The 21,954-nt window shown below is 41.1% G+C and overlaps 1 long non-coding RNA gene across 1 annotated transcript in view; it reads right to left on the reverse strand.

Moving 5' to 3' along the window:
- Positions 1-19,393, reverse strand: part of LOC129030530 (uncharacterized) — a 31,514-nt gene extending 12,121 nt beyond the window's left edge. Inside the window, exons 1-2 of the long non-coding RNA XR_008500691.1 lie at positions 19,272-19,393; positions 18,143-18,286 (exon numbers count right to left, since the gene is read on the reverse strand). This is a non-coding gene — a long non-coding RNA (uncharacterized LOC129030530). The remainder of the gene's footprint in view (positions 1-18,142; positions 18,287-19,271) is intronic.
- Between the last annotated feature and the right edge of the window lie 2,561 nt (positions 19,394-21,954).

The following is a 21,954-nucleotide window of genomic DNA, read 5'->3' on the forward strand; positions in this document are numbered from 1 at the left end:
TTCTCAACATACTCAAGGACAAACCCCCAGTCTAATGATATTAAATATTACATTTAGGCTCAAGGATGATGGGTTGCCCTTATGATCATGTTCTACTGCATTTCGCCAAAGTCGTGGTTAAGGACAGTGTCATCTTTGTCTCAGTATCTGCAGGTCTTCTGCAGGTTAGCCTTTGAGTTCATAAACAAAAAACACCTGAATAATCATGGTGTATATTTCGGGCTATAAATCCTATAAATCCTGTGTAAATGTACTTGCCCAAATCTAGAGTAGGTAGAAATAACCTTTTGACAAAAAGAAATCCCGATTTTAAATGATGTAAAGCAGAGCCTATGTTAGTCCCTCCCATTCTTTTAAACATCTGTGTAAATTATAAACAGTCCCCAACTTGCAGGAATTTCCTTTTTTTGGCATTTGGGATGGTGAAAAAGCCATATGCGTTCAGTAGAAATCATACTTTGAGTACACATACAGCCATTCTGTTTTTCATTTTCAGTACAGTATTGAATAAATTTCACGAGATACTCAGCACTATTATAAAATAGGCTTTGTGTTAAATGATTTTGCCCAACTATAGGCTAATGTAAGTGTTCTGAGCACTTTTAATGTAGGATAGGCTAAGCTATGATGTTTAGTAAGTTCCGTGCATTAAATGCATTTTTGACTTAATTTTTTTTCAACTTAAATAGACTTATCAGGACATAGCCCCATTGGGGAGCATTTGGTATTTGCCATAACCATTGGGAGGGTTAGATGGATGCCCTCCAGCCATTGGGAATAGAAAGACAAGCATCTTCCCTGGTGCTGATGTGAGTTTACCACTAGGAAATTGCAACAGCTTTATGAAGCAGTTGTACCTGTTGTCTGATTATTTGGAGAAAATGTAGTTGAGCAAAAACTGTGGAAATGGGGGATGGGGAAGGGGCCATGGTAATCTGCAGGCCCAGTTCAGGCATTTGCCTACTGGGGTGGAGAGTAGGAGCTCTGTGTATTTGCTGGAGGACTCAGTCAGCCCTGAAGGAAAAGAATGAAAAAGAAATCTGTGGGACTGAAGGGAAGTTGGGGAAGCGGTTGAGAACTTGGATGCCTAGATTCTGCCTGGGTGCTCTGGCCAACTGTTGGTGTGGAAGGATGCTTCCAGATAATACAAAGGATAATGCTGCCCAAATAGCCCCTGAGCTAACTCTGGGGCTGTTGTCCCATGTTCCCCAGAAAGAGGGCTATCAGGAACTAGAAAAGACAATGCCCTCCATTCAGGATGCTAATGAAAGAATCCTTAGGAAGAAAGCTCACTCTCAGAGCAGCAGATACAGTCTCAGACAGCAGAGCAGGAGTGGCTCCATTCACAACTGCAAGAAATCTTCCAAGTAAGCATCCAAGAAGAATGTGCAAGACATACTGCCCTTAGGCCCAGGCAAGAGGGGACCATGCTTTGGAGGGCTCCACATGTCACAAACACAAAAAAGACATAATGTTAAAGAACACATGGACAGCTTTGTCTCTCAGCTCTTGCAACTGAGACCCTGACCCTAAACATCAGATCTCCTGACCTTCTCTGTTCAGGCTTCAGGGAAATGTTCCCCACATCTCTTGCCTCACATCCAAATGCCATCAGAGATGTGGATCTTGCTGCTGTGGACTTCAGAGATGGACACTGCTGCAGAGGTTGTATGGGTTTGAGTGGCCAAAATACAAGAGAAGACAACTTCCCCAACCTTTCCTCAGGTACCATCAATGGAATAGACTATTGCATTAAAGATTGATTTGCAGTAGTGTTCAGAGGCAATTTTCTTGCTTTTTTTAAATATTCCAATTCGTGGTTCAAAGAATAGCACATATTTTATAATTTGTTAGCTTGATTCAAAACATTTGAATAACTCTGTTGATACTTTTCTCTCAAACCCCACAAATGTTAGGGTGGGCCTGCCTGTGAGTCACCCAGGAACCTGTCACAGGACATGGGAAAGAATAGGGTGTGACTGAGATTCTGTTTCCTGGGGATTCACTACCTTTGCATCTATTATCCAATGCTTCTGTGTCCTCTCCCAGAGGGTGTGTCTCAAAAAGGCCAGGATTACCAAACAGTGAAACCAAAATTCTCATATCTGGCAAACATTCTCTAATATTGATGTGGATGCCACCAATTAGGCTCATTCAACAGATCAACTCGGAGAGCACATTTGATAGCTGACTTGTTTGACTAAGGGGAAGATTTTCTGTAGCCCTTCTCCCACCCTAATCAATATACACCTCCCTACACCAGGTCTTTTCTATAGAGCTTCTGTGTCCTCCCTTCTGGGGAATGATGGAGAGGGAATCTCCATGTTTTCTCCCTAACTACTTGCTGTTGCTCCTCAAGGGAGGAAGGGCTGATCCAGTTGGCCAGAGCTTAACACTGACTAAGCCCCACTCTTATGTATGGTGGATTACATGTCTCATAATAGGAGGAACAGGCTCCAGCCTATCTAGTTCAAATTCTTCTTGTCCACCCCTGTGCTTCATTTTTCCATATAGTAGCAAAACCAGCAAGGTCCTCTCACAAGGGGAGGCCAACAATTCTCCTCCCTGCCCTGTTCAGCCCTGACCTGGGGAGTGAGATGGACTTTGCCTCCACGCAGGTGGCTGGGTTAGTTGGAATCTGTGCTGCAGGCTTAGGCACGTGCCCAAAGACACACTGGACTTTGTGAGTCCTAAAGCAGAGATTTAGGGTCAAAGACGGGAGATCATAGGTCCAAGTCATACTCCCCAGCACAATTTGCCAGAATCCCTGTTTTTTGAAGGTACATTAGACAAAGTGGGCTAAGTAGCCATGATGGAAGACCCACTAACTCAGAGAATGCAGAAGGTTGCCTCTGTCATATTTTGGTCTTAGATGACTGGCTCAGGGTTGGCAGACAGCTCTGAGCCACATAGTCCTTTGAGAGCTGGTGCAGACAGTGCCTCTTGCTATCTTCAACATGCATCTCCCAGGGCTGCTCTATTCCAGCCACCCAGAAAGGGAAAGAGGACAGTCCAGGGCCAGAGATGACTCTTAAGTACATAGGATGAAAGTTGCCCAAATCAATTCCTCCCAAACTCCAAAGGAGCCTGGGAAATGGGAGCACTGATTCTGGCAGACAGCTAGCATTCTCCACCACAGAGGAGTTACTGAGCCTTTGCAGGATGTAAGTTTAGTCCTTATTCTACAAGAACACATTAAGTGCTTATTTGTTTGTTTGCTTGTTCGTGGTCTGGGTAGTTGACTGGCAATAGTTACAAAAACTTCTCAGCCAAAATCACCTGTTACATACAAATTGGTGCAGAACTCACAATCATTAGCTTGCTTCAATTATTTAAGCAGATTCAAAAATTCATTTTGGGATAAAAATAAATAAAGTTATTTTAATAGGACTCATGAAGCCTATCTTGGGGTAGAAGAGGGATGACCCACCACCTGTAAGTTTCCTAAATTAATACATCTTTGTCAGTTTTATTGGCCATCCTAAAGCTTATCAGTGCCCCTTGAATCAACACTAAGTTTATGACCCCTCCCTGATTAAGCTGTGATACCTTTTAGTTAAGAGACACAGCCTGAAGGATATATTAGTTTCATTCATTTAGGTTCTCCAAACAATAATCCTAACTTTCTATATTTCTAACTTCTCAGCTAAGATAATTGAAAAGCAATATACGTAGGGCATATTGTCTTAGTTCTCCCAACCCCCTCTGCCAAAATAATGGGTAAGTTTTTTTTTAAGTTAGGTACTTGACATTTTGAAGATTAATTTTTTAAAAATCTATTTAACATCATTTGTTTTCAAAGCTTATCCACTACGATCAAGTAGGCCTCATCCTTGGGAGGCAAGGTTGGTTCAACATATGCAAATCAACAAATGTGATTCATCACATAAACAGAACTAAAGACAAAAACCACATGATTATCTCAATAGATGCAGAAAGGTTTTTAATAAAATGCAACATCCCTTCATATTAAAAACTCTCAATAAACTAGGTATTGAAGGAACATATCTCAAAATAATAAGAGCCACATATAACAAACACACAGCCAACATCACACTCAATGGGCAAAAGGCAGAAGCATTCCCCTTGAAAACTGGTACAAGACAAGAATGCCCTCTATCACCACTCCTATTCAACATAGTATTGGAAGTTCTGGCCAGAGTGATCAAGCAAAATAAAGAAATAAAAAGGCATTCAAATAAGAAGACAGGAAGTCAGACTATCCCTGTTTGCAGATGACTTGATCCTAGATCTAGAAAACCCCATCGTCTCAATCCAAAAGCTTCTTAAGCTCATAAGCAACTTCAACAAAGTCTCAGGATACAAAATCGATGTGCAAAACCTGCTAGCATTCCCATATACCAACAACAGTCAAGCCAAGAGCCAAATCACAAACAAACTCTCATTCATGATTGCCATAAAAGGAATAAAATACCTAGGAATACAGCTAACAAGGGAATTGAAAGATCTCCACAAGGAGAATTACAAACCACTGCTCAAAGAAATTAGAGATGACACAAATAAATGGAAAAACCTTCCATACTCATGGGTAGGAAGAATCAATATCATTAAAAGGGCCATACTGCCCAAAGCAATTTATAGATTCAATGCTATTTCTTTTAAACTACCATTGACATTCTTCACAGAACCATTTTTTAAGACTGTTCTAAACTGTAGAAAAAACTGTTTTAAAATTCATATGGAACAAAAAAAGAGCCTGAATAGCCAAGGTAATTCTAAGCAAAAAGAACAAAGCTAGAGGCATCACACTACCCACTTCAAACTACTACAGGGCTACAGTAACCAAAACAGCAAGGTACTGGTATAAGAACAGACACATAGACCAACAGAATGGAATACAGAACCCAGAAATATGACCACACAACTACAACTATCTGATTTTCAATAAACTTGACTCAAAAAAAAGCAATGGGGAAAGGATTCCCCATTCAATAAATGCTGCTGGGATAACAGGCTAGCCATATGCAGAAAATTGAAACTGGACCCCTTCCTTACATCATATACAAAAATTAACTCAAGATGGATTAAAGACTTAAATATAAAACCTAAAACTATAAGAACACTGGAAGACAACCTAGGCAATACCATTCAGGACACAGGCATGAGCAAAGATTTCATGATGAAGGTGCCAAAAGCAATTTCAACAAAAGCAAACATTGACAAATGGGATCTAATTAAACTACAGAGCTTCTGCACAGCAAAAGAAACTATCAACACAGTAAACAGACAACCTACAGAATGGGAGAACATTTTTGCAAACTATGCATCTGACAAAGGTCTAATATTCAGCATCTATAAGGAACTTAAACAAATTTACAAGAAAAAAACAACCTCATTAAAAAGTGGGCAAAGGACATGAACAGACACTTCTCAAAAAAAAGACATACATGCAGCCAACAAGCATATTTAAAAAAGCTCAACACCACTGATAATTAGAGAAATGCAAATCAAAACCACAATGAGATACCACCTCACACCAGTTAGAATTACTATCATTAAAAAGTCAAAAAATAACAGATACTGGTGAGGTTGTGGAGAATAAGGAACACATTGTTGGTGGGACTGTAAATTAGTTCAACCACTGTGGAAGACAGTGTGGCAATTCCTCAAAGACCTAAGGACAGAAATACCATTTGACTCAGCAATCCCATTACCGAGTATATACTGAAAGGTATATTAAATTGTTCTATTGTCTATTACATATTATAAAGACACATGCACACATATGTTCACTGCAGCACTATTCACAATAGCAAAGATATGAAATCAACTTAAATGCCCATCAATGATAGACTGGATAAAGAAAATGTGGTACATATACACCATGCAATACTATGCAGCCATGAAAAACAATGAGATCATATCCTTGGCAGGGAGATGGATGGAACTGGTGGCTATTATCCTTAGCAAACTAACGCAGTAACAGAAAACTAAATACCACATGTTCTCACTTATAATTGGGAGCTAAATGATGAGAATACATAGACACATACAGGAGAACAACACACACTGGGACCTATTGGAGGGTAGCAGGTAGGAGGAAGGAGAGGATCAGGAAAAATAACGAATGGATACTAGGCTTAATACCTGGGTGATGAAATAACCTGTACAACAACCCCCCATGACACCAGTTTACCTGTGTAACAAACCTGCACATCTTGCACATGTACCCCTGAACTTAAAAGTTTTTTTTTTTTTAAATCATTTGTTTTTTAATTAAATAGTAATTGCACACATCACCCTTTAAGTTACTCATGATTTCTTATATAAGCATCTATGCAGTAAATTCCTTCTAAAATTTTAACCTGGAAAATTTTATAACTTCAAGTGAAGGTAATGAATCTATTATTTTTTCTTACAAGAACCATACAATCTACCCACACCCCCCATTATCTTAATTTCTAAGATTGGCACTAAACTTAATGATCAACTATAATAGCTAGTTCAATTCTGGTGCCTGAAACCTATGTCCCGATTTGCTTTACATTTTAATGAATGTTTTACTTTGGAATAATTTTAAATTTATAAAAAAATTATAAAATAATTTGTACGGAGAGTTCCTGTAAACCCTTCACTCAGTTTCTCTTAATATTAACATCTTACTTAACCTTGGTACATTTGTCAAAACTAAGAAATTAACACTGGTGCATTTCTAATAACTAAACCACAGACTTTGGATGTCACTAGTTTTTCCGCTAATGTCCTTTTTCTGTTCCAGGATATCTAACTGCATTTAGCCCAGTTTGTTTTAATTGAAATACAGTGTCCTGGTTGAAAATCATTCCTAAGAAATTTAATGACTAGAAACTGGAAAAACATTTATTTAAGATTCACAAAAGGTTTTCTTTCTCAAACAAAAAAAAATTGTCTACATTTTAATTTTTAAGCTATCATTTAATTTAAATATGGTTTGCTAAATGATAAGGAAATTAGATTTTTATACTTGAAAATTTAGAGAACTTATTAGATGTGGTTCATCAGGAAGGCTTAAGAAGCACATATCTATCATGGAATAACTTTATAAAAAGAGAAATATCCCTCTTAAAAGTTTTGGCTTTCCTGTACCCCAATCCCAGTGATAGCCATAGAGATTCCTGTTGGCTCATAGCCAAAATTTAAATACTGTCTTGGTCATGCACACCCAAAAAAACACCAGAACAATGAAGTCCTTAGAAACAGAGCCTTTAGATACTTCTTTTGGAAACAGCGGTGCAATAGAGCTTCTAAGTCTTCTAATTGCTATTGCTGACGTAGTCTGCTGTAAAATTACAATAGTGAATAGGCAAGGACCAGAAGATTCCAAATTGTCAAACAATTTGGAGAGGTACTACAAATCATTTCTCTTAAAAAAAACATGGCTGTCAGAGCCTGGGACCTGATTATGAAGACATCCCTGACTGGATAATGCTGATTATGAAAACTGCTGAAAGTTATAAATAAAATGTTAAATAATACAGTACAGCTAATTCTTCAGGTGTTGATTCCATTCTCAAGTAAGAATCTACATGAATCAAGTAACAGCACACAACTTTCCTGGGGTCAAAATCTCTAGAAACATTGTTCACTCACATTTGCTTATGTCCTTTTACTCTATAGTCTCAATGACATTATTATTTCTTGCTTTGTTATTTCTTTTCTCCAATCCACATTAGTAGCCTGTTCTTATGAATAATTCAGCATCTGTCTGAGCATTTGTTTGCAATATTATCTTATATGATGTTATGTAGGAAGAGGGAGAAAAATGCAAAGTATTTTTGAAAGGCTAGTAATGCTTAAATACAGGGAAATAATTTTTCTTTCGATCTTTCACGTTTGCAAAGTGGTTCTGCCACATCCATTGCCTCTGAACTTACACTGAACTTTTGCTTCCAGAAAGTCTGGTTTCATAGACTCCAGCCTGCTGTAAAATTTGATATAACTGAAACTTGATAAGACGGTCCATTGCAATCACATGCACCTACAGAGCTATCTACCATACCTGTAATTCCTGGTGAGCTTGTGTCTATTTGTATGTTCAAACAGGCTTCAAAGGAAGCAAGTCAGATCATCTGTACACACAATGGGGGCAAGGAGAACCATTTTTGCTTTTATTCTTTTCAAATACAATTTTGAGATAATGTTGTTAAAATTTCCAGGGCAATTTAGGACTCAGAGCCAGGTGTTCACATTTGAGATCTGCAGTTGAAACCTTGCTGGCTTACTTCCCACGATACATCCGACAATATTGCCTTGGAGCTGTTGGGAAGCTTGCCACAATTGTAGCGGACATCCAATCTTCCAGTTTCTAAACAGAGTTAAGGAAGACAAACTTTGAAAACAGAATTAAGTCCATGTTGGAGGACTCACACTTTCAACTCTCTTGACTGCCAATGACTAAGAGTATCTTTTTTAAATTATGAAAACCTACAGGAATCCAGGTCAAATGTTGACTTAGGGTTCTTCTCACATGCTGTTTCCTCTGCTTGGATGCTGTTCCCTCCCCACCCACTCCACTCTTAACTTACAATCTAATTTTACTTCACCCTTAGGGTCTCAGCTTCCCTGACACCTCAGAAGAGGCTGGGCACCCCAGTATATGCTGTTTCAGTGCATTCCATCTCTACTTCGTAGCGCTATCCTTATTTTTTTCTCTAGTGGTTGATTGATGTCTGCTTCCCCCAATAAACGTAAGGAAGCTATAGGAGAGCAGAACTATATCTTTCTTACCCACCACTGGCTAGCTAGGCTCAAGGTGGTGGTCCAATAAAGACGTAAACCGATAAATCAATGCATGTGAGTGAAAATAATAATAGCTAGCTAATATTTACATGTTTGTTTACTACATCCCAGGCTCTGTGTGGAGTGTTTTACCAGCAAGAATGAATGAATGACCACAAAAATGAACACTAAGAACATTAGAAGTATCTGAACGAATAGTAGATGTAATCTTACACAAGTTATGCATGAAGCCTTTTTGTTTACATAAAATTTAGGGGAATGTTTCAAGTTCAGTATTTCATGATTTATCTAACCTCAATTGCAGACGAGGGAGAAACTCAAGTTTTATAGGTAAACTGCCAAGAACAAAGCTTGGAAAAAGTCAACAGGTAAAATAGTAGTAATGTGCTCCTATCTAAAGCTGAAACAATAACCAGAGGAAAGAGAAGATGGGGAGCTAGGAAGCCCAAGGTAAATGCACATTTTTATTCAGATTCTCGAAGAGGTATGTGACCCAAAAAGGATTAAAAACTAATGCTATCTATATTATTTTGTAAACTGCATTTTTTTAGTCAGTACATCTTGTCATCTTATCATGTCATTGAATATTCCTCTACAACATCTTTTCAAGTAGCTAGAAGAATTTTATTGTGTGCATGTGCCATTATTTATTTAACTATTTTCCTAAAGTTGAACATTTAGTTTACTTCCCATTTTTGCCAGTATCAACTTGTAACTAAATTTTTGCATACATCCTTAATTATTTGCTTTAATATAGTAAAGGGGTTAAATTACAGGGACCAGGCTGGGCGCGGTGGCTCATGCCTGTAATCCCAACACTTTAGGAGGCTGAGGTGGGCGGATCAGGAGATCAGGAATTTGAGACCAGCCTGGCCAACATGGTGAAACTCTGTCTCAACTAAAAATACACAAATTAGCTGGGTTTGGTGGTGGGCACCTGTAATCCCAGCTACTCGGGAGGCTGAGGCAGAAGAATTGCTTGAACTCAGGAGGTGGAGGTTGCAGTGAGCCGAGATCGCGCCACTGCACTCAAGCCTGGGTGACAGAGCAAGACTCCATCTCGAGAAAAAAAAAATTATAGGGCCCAATATTTGTAATTGTATATGGGAAAAACATGGCTTCACACAGGATATTTCATCCAGGTTTGAGATCATAACCTTCCTTTAAATCAAAGAGCACAAAGCTAGCAACTTCAAAAAATTAACATTTAACAGCATTTGTATTTATTTACGTTGAACTGCTTTACCATTTCTTCAAGTTGCTTTACCATTGCTTCAATCAAAGCAGCAAAATGTTAGTAATGCTAAATTGAAAGAAATTCTGAAGGTGCCATCTGGAAATGGCAGCACCTTGGCCCTAAAAAGCATTCTTGACTCAATATTGAAGACACTTGTCATGGTATTTTTTTCTGATTCCGGGTAGTTTTAATATATATTCAATTGAGTGATAATCTTAGAAAACAATCATGGACCTCTTCACTATGTTTCCAAGAAAGATCTCAAGTCTTCGAGATTAGTACAAATCTTAAAAGGTCATATCTGAGTACTTTTGGTTTCTTACCTCCTAAAAGGCAAACCAGGCCATTTGTTGTTTTGCCTGGTAACAAGAGGAAAGAGCTTCTAAAATTAGTGTGAAGCCAGACCTACAGTGAATTAATAATGAATAGAATCACTGATTCCATAAATAACAGGATTCAGGGTCAAGAAGGTCAGCTTGGCTGCACTCCTAAGAGGAGTAAAAGCACCTCCAAAATTAATGCTAGAAATAAAAGGTACGGAGCCACGATGTTTCTAAAGGAAACCTAAAGAAGATCTTGCTGTGCAGGATGAATTTCAGTAGTGGCCATTCTTAAAGTCAACTGCATCTCAGATAATCACAGTCAAAAAAGTAAAGCTAATGAACCTCATCCAACAACTTGGTTTAGGACTATTGTTTGTGATAGCATACTTTCTGTCATGTTAGTCATCACCATGAAAAGCTGTTTTTAAAAAGCGATCCCAGGCCGGGCGCAGTGGCTCACGCCTATAATCTCAGCACTTTGGGAGGCCGAGGCAGGCAGATCACGAGGTCAGAAGATCGAGACCATCCCGGCTAACACGGTGAAACCCTGTCTCTACTAAAAATACAAAAAATTAGCCGGGCGTGGTGGCATGTGCCTGTAGTCCCAGCTACTTGGGAGGCTGAGGCAGGAGAATTGCTTGAACCCAGGAGGCAGAGGTTGCAGTGAGCCAAAATCATGCCAGTGCACTGCAGCCTGGGCAACAGAATGAGAATACATTTCAAAAAAAAAAAAAAGTGATCCCACTCTCAGAAAACATGAATAGGTTCCCAGCCTGTATAGCCCTCCCAACTGGCTTTGATCTTCAAACCTACATGTTGTCAGGTGAATTAATTTTTCTTTTTTTTTTTTTTGAGACAGAGTCTTGCTCTGTCACCCAGGCTGGAGTGCAGTGCCGCGATCTTGGCTCACTGCAACCTCCACCTCCCAGGTTCAAGTGATTCTTCTGCCTCAGCCTCCCGAGTAGCTGGGATTACAGGCGCCCACCACCATGCCTGGCTAACTTTTGTATTTTTAGTGGAGATGGGGGTCTCACCATGTTGGCCAAGTTGGTCTAGAACTCCTGACCTCCGGTGATCCACCTGCCTTGGTCTCCCAAAGTGCTGGGATTACAGGCATGAGCCACCACGCTTTTTTTTTTTTTTAGACAAGGTCTTGCTCTGTCACCCAGGCTAGAGTGCAGTGGCACGATCTTGGCTCACTGCAACCTCCGCCTCCCGGGTTCAAGCAATTCTCCTGCCTCAGCCTTCTCAGTAGCTGGGATTACAAGTGTGCCATCATGCCCAGCTAATTTTTGTATTTTCAGTAGAGACAGGGTCTCACGATGTTGGCCAGGTTGGTCTCAAACTCCTGCCCTCAGGTGATCTGCCTGCCTTGGCCTCCCAAAGTGCTGGGATTACAGGCCTTAGCCACTAGCCTGGCCGTCAGGTGAATTAATTTAACAGACAAGACAAAACCCTTAAGGCTACATTTGGATCCCCTATAAAGCTCTGATGGTCAAGGAATCTTGAAAGTAGCCCAACAGCCAAGAACTTGTCTCAAATTGTATTCCGTTTTCTTATTTCTGATGAAACTTGGTTTCCAGAGATGAATAGTAATCTCATTTTTTTTGTACGTTCAGGTGTTCAATTGCTGTTGTTCTTCTAAAATGGTAGTTTTCTTCCCTTTAATCCACTGCTTCATGTCACCTTGTGATATCAAACAAGGATATCACATTTTGAACAACACTTAGCACAGGCCAAATACTTTATGAAATGGGCATGACTCAAACTTGACAAAGTGAAGCATAAAGACCCATGCTGCCCTTTTCCTAGAAAGCTGATGAATCCTTCACCAATTCTTTTCAGTAGTTTCACTCCTGGCCCACAGGGCTGCTCGTTCTTCTCAGCACACACTATTTACGTATCTTTCACTATGGTACAGATTCTTCGAAGACCTTCCCTTTGTATCTCTAAGATAGCTAAGTATTTGAAACACCCACTCCACTTAATTAATGCAACCCAAATAGTAGAGATTAAATCATCCCAGGCTTCCAGGCAAATGGAGGCTCTTTCCTCTGGTAGGTCACAAACACACACACAAATAGAAGCAAATGTACACCTACGTAAAAATACCCAACGACTCCAGAACTGCTCACAACAGAGTCCCGGGAAGCTGCCTTGTTACTAAAAGATCCCAAAATAAAAATACAAGAAAATGGATTCAAGGGAATAAGGTAAAATTTCACCTTTGGAGAGCTGGCTCTAGACAGGATAAACTTGATCCTGAATTTGGTCACAGCATGCAGTTTTTTCATGGGTTGGCACAGAGGACCAAGGAAGAGCAGACCTGGGAATCACAGGAATGCTCTATCTCAGGCTCATGGATGCATTGGCTGAGAGCCCCAAACACATGAAAGTTCTATTGCCATTATCATGGTCCCACTGTGGGAAGACCCACTGTTAAGTCAAGTTACATGTTTGAAATCAAAATTTAAAAGTATGTTCCTCTAAGCTAATAGTATAGAACTGTACATGACCTTGGCCTACTCTAACCCAGTGAAACATTACCAGCTCAGTAGAGCAGAAAGAGGTCATTTTCAAAACTGGTTGAATTATAACAGGATTTCCTGAAGGCCAAGAGGAAACCATGCTGTTTCACTGCAAGCAAAGCAGAGTGGGCCAGGATAATAAAGTACTCAGGAGTGAATCCTGGCACACAGAAAAATTAAAGAAACATGTGGCCAGGCACTGTGGTTCACCCCTGTAATCCCAGCACTTTGGGAGGCTGAGGCGGGCGGATCACCTGAGGTTGGGAGTTCGAGACCAGCCTGACCAACATGGAGAAACCCTGTCTCTACTAAAAATACAAAATTAGCCAGGCGTTGTGTTGCATGCCTGTAATCCCAGCTACTTGGGAGGCTGAGGCAGGAGAATCGCTTGAACCAGGGAGGCAGAGGTTGCAGTGAGCCGAGATCGCGTCATTACAATCCAGCCTGGGCAACAAGGCGAAACTCTGCCTCAAAAAAAAAAATGAAACATGTAGGTGGGGATAAGAGTATTCTTAGGGGTTGGGTGGAGTCACACAGAGGTGCAAAAATAAAGGAAATATATAGAATAGTGCATCCACAGGTCAGGAATACCATGCCTCCACTTGCCCCAGGGTTCTGCACACTGCAGGCACTCAATAAATGTTAATTGACTGAATTAATAGGCTTCATAGTTCCAACATGCAGTCCAGTGCCCAATTAGCTAGTCCAGGCAAGCCCTCTTAATACTATATTTGGAGAATGAGAGACATGAATTGGTTGAGTGACCTCCTCAGGTTACCCTCTGTGTTAGAGGTACAGCCAAGACAGGAGTCGAGGCACAAGCATCCACCAGCCACCAATGAACTGGCCCACCAATGACGAGGCCAGGAGCTGAGGAGGCAGGAACGCTAAGATAAATGGAATTTGAAGTCTAAATTCAGAGAATTTTCAGTTCTCTCGAATCACAAATGAGAACATTTAAAATGAACTCATCAAACTCTCTCATGGGGTGGCTCAAGAAATAGGAGCCTCCAAGTTCAAGTGAGAAGTTGTATAGGAAGAACTCTAAGACGGCACAAGGAAGGGCATGAGCTCTGGAAGCAGGCAGTCCTGGCTTTGAATCTAGCTCTATTACTCACCAGCCATGACCTGAAGCAACTTAACCTCTTCAAGACTCAGTTTCCTTGCCTCTAAAATGAAAATGATAATGATTGTCTCATAGAGTTGATGTGCAAAGTAAAGATGTGATAATAAGCCCCTAACATGATGAGTGGTCCAAAATGGGCACTCAGGTACAAACCCACAAACAAAATGCTAGTTATGACAATGATTCCACTAGGAACAGCAGAGCATCAGTCAGAGGTCATGTAAAGTTTCCACTGACTTGATGAAAGGAAATCTAAAGTAATGAATAAACACAGGAACAGGTCATTCAAACTGCAGATTAGAAGGACAGTTTTTTTCAGTATGAGAAAAATGCTGTTTGGTAGCTCACAAGCAGATTTCACTCTGGAGCAGTGCCCTTGACACAGAGCAGGCTGGGCTTTCTAAATTGTCTGCTCTCTCTCTCTTTCTCTCTCTCTCAGCTTCTGATACGTGATGTTCAGCAAATATACCACATACTGGAGAATGGTATATCATATACCCTGTGACTGCATTTTACGACAGACTCCCAAGATTGAGGGCAGATGTACTATGCACTTGAATATGCCCAAAGTTTAAGAGTTAAGTTACTTAATGCTACATCCAGTGGCATCATTTGCAACAGAGCTGGCTACCAAAAATGCATTTGGGATTCTCACTTTCCAACTAAAAACTACATTAAACCAGCACAGTGCATTGGAATTTTATATCAGACTGTAATAGTTGACAACATCCATATCTCCATATCAAAGAGAAACCATCCCTTTTTCACAAGGAACTGATTTCAAAGGAGTTATACTTCTGAATGAGAGACAGTCCGGTGATCTGGACCTAGAATCTCTGAGACTGCTTAGATGCTGAATAATATTAGTGTTATAAGAACCTGTTATTGTTGTTGTTATTGTTGTTATTATTATTGAGATGGAGTCTCACTCTGTCACCCAGGCTGGAGTGCAGTGGTACAATCTCAGCTCACTTCCACCTCCACTTCCCAGGTTCAAGCAATTCTCTTGCCTCAGCCTCCCAAGAAGCTGGGATTACAGGCACATGCCAACATGTCCAGCTAATTTTTGTCACGCCAAGATGTCCAGCTAATTTTTGTATGCTTTTGTAGAGATGGGGTTTTGCCATGTTGGCCAGGCTGGTCTTGAACTCCTGGCCTCAAGGAGTCTGCTCACCTTGGCCTCCTAAAGGGCTGGGATTCCAGGTGTGAGCCACCTTGCCCGGCCTCACCTACACTTTTCTAAGTCCATTTCTCAGTTCTCAGGTCACATCTGAGGTGTGTGTCAGTAGCATCCGACACAGTGATGACTCCCTTTCCTCTGAAACAGTTTCTTTACTTGGCTTCCAGCACAAACCCTTTCTTCATTTTCCTCCTCCTCACTGGGCATTCCTTCTTGGACTCCTTCCCTGGTCCGGCCTTTTCTCTCTGACCTCATAATCTTGGAGGGCCCCAGGGCTCAGCCCTCAGGCCCCTTCTCTTCCTTATTCACCCTCGGTGATCTCACCTGGTTTCATAGCATTAAATATCACCAGAAGCTGCCAAATGGGCACCTCCAGCTCAGACTTCTCTCCTGAATTCCAGACTTCTTCTTCTTTTTTCTTTTTTTCTTTTTTTGAGATGGAGTCTCACACTGTCGCCCGGGCTGGAGTGCAGTGGCACGATCTCGGCTCACTGCAACCTCCGCCTCCCAGGTTCAAGTGATTCTCCTGCCTCAGCCTCCCAGTAGCTGGAATTACAGGCACCTGCCACCACGCCCAACTAATTTTTGTATTTTTAGTAGAGACGGGGTTTCGCCATGTTGGCCAGCTGGTCTCGAACTCCTGGCCTCAAGTGATCTGCCTGCCTCGGCCTCCCAAAGTGCTGGGATTACAAGCATGAGCCACCATGCCCGTCTGAACTCCAGACCTTTATCCAGCTGCCTGCTTCATGTATCAAACTTAACGAGTCCAAACTTGGACTTCTGTTCTTCCCTTTGAAGCCAGCTCCACTCCCAGTCTGCACTCTCTCAGTCAATGGTGACTCTGTTCAAAACCTTTAGAGTCTTTCTGGACTCCTCTTACTTTTTTTTCTTTTCCCACATCCGAATCTTGCTGGCTTCCTCTTCAAAATATATCCTGCATCCAACCACTTCTCACAATCTCCACTGCTGCCACTGTGTTCCAATCCATTGTCATCTCTCTCTTGGATTATCACATTCCCTTCCCCACGACAGTTTCACTGTCACCCAGGCTGGAGTGCAGTGGAGCAATATCGGCTCACTACAACCTCAGTGATCTTCTGATAGCCTTGTAGTATAAAGCAATTCTTTCTCTTGACCCATGATAGCTGTCCAGGCACCATTTAAAAAATAACAACAACAAAAGGTGACCATTTAGACAATTTAAGAATTACATCCAAAAAGCAAACACATGGAGAAAAAAGCAAAACAAAATATAGGCTAGTGACCACAATTAATTCCTATAGCCAGTTACAAATCCTTGCAACTTTCTCATTCCTTTAGGTTCAGAGAAGTCAGAAGACTTCGGGTTGAGGAAAGCCAGGAATATAAAAGCCAAGGTCAGCTTTTAATTTACCTTTAACATGATCAAAACTAAACTTTTGCCCGGGAGTTTTCTCAGTAACAAAGGTGAGCAATTCCACCTTCAAAGGCATTTTTGGGTCTACACAACAGCTTCAATTGCAGTATACCCTGTTTTCCTCAAAATTAAGTTTCACATTTGTAAATGTTGATCAATAAACTAGTCCTGCTTTCCCAGGTTTTACACTCAATTCTGAATGTCCTTAGGGGGACACTGTGAAATTTATAAGGGCTCTGCTTCTTCTGCCTTCCTTTAAAGGATGGTCTTCCACTAAGATTCACCTTTCCATCTTCCACTCTCTTACCTTAATTTACATACTTTCCCTGGGTAATCTTGCCCACTTCTTCCCCTGTGCTCATGACCCTTAACCCTCTACCTATCTCTAGCTCAGACCTCTCTCTTGAGCTTCAGATCCATATATCCCTGGATGTCCCATTCTCAAACACATAGTGCACGTACAGAGTTCCTTTCTCTCTGCCAAATGTACGCCTCTTCCTCCCTTTCATTTTCCTTACTGGTGCCAAGATTCATCTAATCACTCAGGCCAGAAGCCTGAGCCTGGTGCTATAAGATCACAGAGGAGAATCCAAGGATAGTGGCAATTTGCTGCAGGGTCGGAATGCAGGGAGGCATTCCAAGTGACATAATGTAACTATAGAGATGCCAAAATAAGAAAAAGCATGGTACGTGTGCTGTTAGGATAGAATAGGACAGGCTGAGGTAACAAATAAAACCCCATAATTTCAGTGGCTTTTTCTCATTAAAAAAAAATATATATATATATTATGCCAGTTGGTCAGCTTTCCTGCAACAGAAATTCAGGACCCAGCCTGCTTCCATTTTACAACCCACTGAGTTAGAGTTTTGCACATCCTAGCATATGGACAAAAGAGAATAAGCATGAAGAACTCAGACCCCCTCTTAGTTTTCCTGAACCAGAATGCCATATCCCTCCACTCACTTTTTTGTTGTCAAAAATTTGGTCAGTGTCCCAACCTAGCTGCAAAAAAGAAACTGGGAGATGTCTTCTCATCTGCCTAGGAAGGTGAAATGAGGTAGTGAACATGTAGCATTTTCCCCACTATGACATGTTTAGGAAACTGTAAGAAGACTGGCATACCTGGAAACCAATGGGAATTATGGGTTGGGTTGGGGGTGTAATATGTGTTGTGGAGAGAGGGTAGGTAGACAGTGCTGGGAGACACAAGAACATAAGTACCATGGCCAATATAACTAGAAGGACTGGGTGGAGTCAAGAGCCTGAGTGTCATGCTAAGAATAGCATGCCAGTTCAATGGGAGTTTAAAGACGGGAAGTGAGCAAAGACAGGAGAGGTGGTCAGTGGAGAATCCTAGAGCTCAAACTTCTCAACCTGAGAGCCCCAAGTAAAGGACCAGCTCTTGCTCCAGGACCAGCCTGAGGTTCCAATTGCTTTAAGAATCCATCGAGTGCAGACCAGTATCTGAGACTCTGACCTAAAAACAAACTAAAAAGTTCTGTGTTCATTACCTCTGGACATGGTGTGATCCTTCCTCTAATGGCTTGGCTCCCACAACCTCCCCACTGGCACTCCCCTCTCAGCTGCATCCCATCTCCCTCCGCAGGCTCACCTCCCTTTTCTCTCCGGGTTCAGCCTTTCTTCTTGATTTTGATGGGTGCGGGTTCTTGGCCCCTTCTCATGGGGCTCTGCCTCCAGTAGTACGTGCCCCAGCTGACTTGCATTCTGGTTTACACGCGGCCATCTTCAACCAGGCCTATCCAATCAAAATAATAACATTAGTAAGTAGGATGTACTAAATGGTTACTATATGCCAGGCGCTATTCAAACATGTTTTATAAGGTCATGTGATGTATAACAATATTCAGTCAATATACTATTGTGGTCCCATGAGAGTATAATACTGTATTTTTACTGTGTACTTTTTCTATGTTTAGATGTGTTTAGATACATAAATACTTACCAGTGTGCTACAATTGCCTGCAGTATTCAGTACCGTAACATGCTGCACGAGTTTGTAGCCTAGCAGGAATAGGCTATACCATATATCCTAGGTGTGTAGAAGGCTACACCATCTGAGTCTGTGTAAGTACACACTATGATGTTCACACAACCGCATGATCGCCAAGTGACACATTTCTCCGATCTTGTTAAGCAATGCATGACTGTCACATGACTGTATATAATTATTTATTCTCAGGAAAAAAACCATGAGGTAGGTGGTATTGTTATTGCTTTATGCAGATAAAGAAACAGATGCAAAAAAGGCTAACTTGCCACATTCGTGGCGCTTATAAGTGGTCAAGCTAGAATCTGAATCCAGGATGTCTGGCTTTTAACCAGACATAAGTTAAAAGTGATATTGGTACTACTAAGTAAAGGATGAAGGAGAGGAAAGATAGAGACGACATGGCTTCATGATCTTGAAAGAAAAAAAAATGCAAGTAGCAGTTGTAATCACTAAGAAGGGAGAAGAAACAGTCTCCATTGTAGATAATTGCGAAGAAGGAGGCGCCACTAGAGGATAAAAAGCCTCCAATCATTCACACAAGGGATATTTGTTTCTTAAAAGGGAGACAAACTCCTGGAAGAGAATAGATAAGCCTGATTTTTTCTCAGTGGAATTTCACTTGCCCTGGCAGGTGGGTGGCAGGGAGATCTGAGGCCCCTCGAATTACAGCTCCTGGGCCCTGCCTCAGAAAAGACCATTCGTCTCGGTAGAGCCCCTCCCACAGACGCACAATGTGGCCGTCTCGAGCTGGCCCGAGGCTGGACGTGTAGTCAGCCGAGCACACAAAATGAGAACTGTTTCCCTGCGTGCAGCTGGCGCGCGCTTTCCGCTAGTCGCAGCTGCTTGGAGCCCTGCGCGCTGGCGGGGCCACGCCCCCAGTGAATATTCATGCCCAGCTTGGGCTCGGAGCCCGGGATTTCAAAGCCCCTGAAGGGATTTGAACGGGCGAAGGAGCTTCCTGATAGGGAGTTAGAAGGAAGGAAGGAGCCGGGCTTTGGTGCGGGCTTGCTTTTGAAGACTACAAAGAGGAAGGGTCACATGGAAAGTCAAATCCCGGGTTGCTAATCTAGGCTAGGTCAAGTTTGCAATGAGAGCTAGCTCCCTCCCTCCTTGTAATTTATCGAGTCTTTCAATGTCCTTTCACACAGACAACGTGCAATTACTGGTGTTTCGCAGACAGGCTCTCTTTCTAGCACTGGGAAGCATGAAAACAGCCGAGAGTAGGCTTTTAGCTGGGTTTTAAGTGCTTACTTCATAACTCTTACCCAGTTAAACGTCTGCGATGACAACGCTCCTTCTTCTCACATAGGTTTCTGTGCATGGATTTTAATTTGCACACATTCCTTACCTAATCTATGATTTTTAGATACGTTAGTCTGTCATGGGCTAGAAACTTAAAAAAAAAAAACTTTTAAAATGCATATACCCTTAAGTCTAGTTGAGACACTAAGTATTAACCCTATTTATTAGTACTCATGTTTGGCTATTATTTTTATTAATGGAGAGATTTCCCAGCACAGATCATCTGAAAGAGTAGATAGTTCCCAAATGCATTTCACGGACTTATAATACTGGGTGGCCTTTTGAGTAAGTGGATTCACTGTCTTTTGTTGTTGTTGGGGCCATAAAAGTGTTTACTTTAGAATCCACTTAACAGAAATTACTGGAGCTTTATTGAGTGCCTCTATTCCATTAATCCCTCCATTAAGAGAGAGGCTCTGCTTTTTACCTACAGATTGGAAATGGAAGAAATAACATTGGGAGGAAACCAAAGAATAAACAGGAATATATTGTGAAAGCATTTAGCTATCTTAAATGAAGGCAAACCCCTCCCCCACCCCACTTCCATACTGGAGAACTGAACAAACATGCAGATGTGAGGGTAGAACCACTGCGAGCAGCCCACGGGATCTTATGGGAAATAGGACGAGGATCAGACAAAGGACATAAACAAATGTCCCCATAAACTTGGATTCTAGCAATTATAGACAGACACATTTGCCATCAATCCCCAGCAAAGTTCTAGACTGAATAGTTAAGCAAGTAGCTAGTGAGCACTTTAAAAAGGTGACTCCTAAGAACCAGTAAGAGTTCACCAGAACTAGTCAAGCCAAACTGTATTTCCTTTTTATTTATTTTTAAAAAACAAAATGCTTGACTTCATCACAATCCCAAAAACAACGAATATCTTGACAAAAGGATGACCTATGTCCCCCAACCTTTTTTTTTTTTCTATAATGGACTCAGTATTCAGAATTGCTAAATTGAGTATCTGGTTGCTATATTAGTCCATCCTTGCATTGCTGTAAAGAAATACCTGAGACTGGGTAATTTATAAGAAAAGAGGTTTAATTGGCTCATGGTTCCACAAGCTGTACATAGTGGCATCTGCTCCTGAGGAGGCCTCGGAAAGTTTACAATCATAGTGGAAGGCAAAGGGGGAGCCAACATCTTACATAACCAGAGCAAGAGGAAGGCGAGAGGGAGGTGCTACAAACTTTTAAACACCCAGACCTCATGAGAACTCTATCAGGAGAACAGCACGAAGGGGATGGTGCTAAATCATTCATGAGAAATCCACCTCCATGATCCCCACCACCTCCCACCAAGCTCCACGTCCAACATCAGGGATTACAATTCATCATGAGATTTGGGTGGAGACACAGATCCTAAACCATATCAGTAGCCAAAAGAGAATAGACTTTAGAGCCAGAAGGAACTGGGTTTGATTCCAGCCTCTGCAACTTACTATTTGTGTGAGTAGATTGGACATCTCTGAATCTCAGTTGTCACAACTGCAAAATGAGAATAGAATATTTACTTCATAGATATTAAAGAAAATACATAGGTACTCATAGGTACTCAAGAAAGGGCAATCATTATTAAGATACAATTCAAAAGGTACAAATACAAACATAAACTCAGGAAAGAGAAGAGCTGAATCAAATAGTTCATATAGAAATAATTTTTTAATTTATCAAAAGCTCAATATGAAATAACAAAGTAACATGTTTCAGGTGCAAACTGAAGCTTATTAATACTAGTACATGGAAGCCAATAGTAAAGAGTCCCAATTAATTTTACTTGGTCAGATCCTATCTGAAATTCTCTGCCCCCTTTTGGGTAGCACACCTGAAAGAGAGCAAGGAAAAATTAAATAACATCCAGGATGATGTAAGACCCAGGAACCACAATATCTGAGAAATAATTGAAAGAAATGGTGGTTTTTATCCAGAAGAGGTTACAAAATGGCTGTCTTCTGATATTTGAAGAGCTATGATGTAGAATAGGTATAAAATGGGTTTGTATGGCTCTAAATGATAGAATTAGGAGACATGATTAGACGTTGCTATGAGATAGATTTTAGACTCGAACATGTAGAAGAGCTGTTCAACGTAGCAATGAGCATTCCT

Source organism: Pongo pygmaeus, chromosome 12, assembly GCF_028885625.2.
Source record: "Pongo pygmaeus isolate AG05252 chromosome 12, NHGRI_mPonPyg2-v2.0_pri, whole genome shotgun sequence".
NCBI lineage: Eukaryota > Metazoa > Chordata > Mammalia > Primates > Hominidae > Pongo > Pongo pygmaeus.